Here is a 2,464-nt window from a genome sequence, read left to right on the forward strand (position 1 = left end):
CAGCTTTTCTCTCAGTCCAGCAGGGCTGAGGGCACTGATTGCAGGTACCTGAGAGCAGTGAAGCAAAGAGAGACTTAAAGGAACTGGAAGGACAATTTTGAGCTCATTCATGGAGAAATCTTCCCAGTTTTTGACACAGTCAGTTTCTGGCTGCAGGGATCTCCTAAAGCTGGAGATGGCAGGACTGATGTGACTGTAAGGATGGCTCTGCTGCCCTTTCTGCTTTGGGGGAGGATGTGCTGCAGAGTGGGGTTGCCCTGGGCACCGTCAGAGGGACAGGGCAGGACGGCTCCTGCTGCCAGGGATGGCTGCAGGGGGTGAAGCTGGGGCTACAGTCAGGGCTGCCCAGGGCTGTCCTGCAGAGCAGCTCCTGCAGCCCTCAGGGCTCTTGGCCAGCCCAGGGCATGTGCCACCTGCCAGGGGCAGCTCTCAGCCTGCCTGGCAGCTCCCCATGGATGCTGCAGGTGAGCTGTGGGTGCACGGAGTGACTCCTGCCAGGGCAGGTCCTGCTGCTGTGAAGAGGGTGCTGTGTGGGCCAGGACTGCTCAGAGCTCCAGCTCATGCCCAGCTCATTCCTGAGGGGACTTTTCATGGGGTCATTCAGGGCAGAGGTTTCCTGCTTGGGTCTCTGCTTTCCTGAATCTGTGCTCCTACTTTTCCCTGCTCAGCTTGGTGGCAATGGAAACTCAGCTGTGCAGGCCAGAGCAGGGGCTGAGGCTCTTCAGCCATCACACTGAGTTTTCCTGGGAACCTCAGCAAGAGCCTACACTTGCCCAGCCTCCAGATCCATGCAGCATCACCTTTCCCTGGTGCGCAGGCTGGGGGAGCTGTTCTTTAATCCCTGTAGGGCCGAGCAGCTGCAGGGCAGGGCTGGCCCAGGGGCTGGGCTGGGCTTTGGCAGCTCTGGCAGGGAAGGAGCCCGGGGCCACAGGAGCAGCTGGGGCTGGGACAGCTGCAGCAGCAGAGCCGTGGGCAGGGAGGGAGGGAGGCAGTGCTGAGGGCAGCCCTGCTGCAGGGCAGATGTGGCACCTGCTGGGCCTGCCCTGCAGGGCAGACACTACCCTGAGCAGCACAGCTCTTGTGTCCCCTCGCAGCCAGCACAGCCCTCAGCCCGGGGGCTCAGGGCCCTCAGTCCCTCCTGGGCCAGCAGAGCAGCCCCAGAGATGAAGGGCATCTCTGTGGCCATGCGCCCATTCCCTGCTGACCAGGGCCTGAGGGCCACTGTCCTGCCCTGCTGATGCCTGGCAGGGGCTGGGCAGGGCTGGGCAGGGAAAGGCTTTTCCTCAGGCCCAGCTCTCTCTCTCTCCTTGCCTTGCCCAGGTGCTGCTGGCATTGCTGAGGGGCTCTCTGCAATGGCAGTTCCAGCTGCAGGGCCAGGCCCAGCCCTTGGGCTCCTCCTGTGCAGGCTGAGCACAGCAATGGGGTGTCCCAGCTCCCTGTGCCCGGGGAGCTCTGGGCAGGGCAGCCTGGGACCCTGGCAATGAGCCTACTCTCCTCAAGCACTGCGATGGACAGGACCCTTGATGTGTCCTCAGGATGCCATCCAAGCTGTCAGCTGCCTCCAGGGGACACTGGGGGACAGGAGTGTCATTGGCCAGAGTGGGGTTGGGACTCTGAGAAAGGCTAAACCAGTTTGCTTTGCTGTGGGTCCTTCTGCTCTCAGTTGTGTCAGGCTGATTTCCAGGGGAACACAGGGACTGCCCTGGATCACAGAGAAGGGCAGCTGGGGACAGACGGAGTGACAGAGCAGCTCCCCTAGCCCTTCACTGAGTTTCAGCCACTGCTCTTGCCTTGCACAGCTTTCTCTGCTTTCACTGGGCACAGCAGGAAACCCTCTCAAACTGCCTTTGGCCATCACCCTCCCTTAGTCCTGGGACAGGAGACACTGCTGAGCTCCTCAGCCTCAGGAGCTGTTTGGGTTGATGGAATCCAACCCCAGGACTTGCCCCTGTCCCCATTCCATGACCCCAATGCTGCAGAGCAGAGCTGACCCCTCGGTGTCCATGGGCAGAGCCCCTGCTCATCACAGCAATGGGGCCAGATCCCAGCGAAATTCCAAGCACAGGGCTGAAGGAAGAGCTCTGAGAAAAGGAAAACTGGGGAGAACACAGCAACAGGGGCAGGGCTGGGAGAAAGGGCTTGGACAGAGCTCAGCAAAGTCTGCCCTGACTTGTCACTGTCTCCCCTTTGAACAGCTCCCCATGACCCACTGTCTCTCAGCCGGTATTGGCATTAATTGTTGCAATAAAGGTGGTGTATTGAGATGGCCCCAGATTTGCCAGGCTCCACAACATTTGCCCTGTGCACCCGACCTTGTTGGGCTCATTATCATGCTGTCCATCCCTCCCAAAGAGTACCTCCAATACTGTCACTTCTCTCAGCTGTTGGATCCCATCCTCAAGAGTCTTCCAGCACATTCTATGGTGCTGCTCCTGCATTCTTTCTCTGTGAACAAACCTCTCTC

This window comes from Melospiza melodia, unplaced genomic scaffold (genome assembly GCF_035770615.1).
Source record: "Melospiza melodia melodia isolate bMelMel2 unplaced genomic scaffold, bMelMel2.pri scaffold_62, whole genome shotgun sequence".
In the NCBI taxonomy this organism is placed as follows: domain Eukaryota; kingdom Metazoa; phylum Chordata; class Aves; order Passeriformes; family Passerellidae; genus Melospiza; species Melospiza melodia.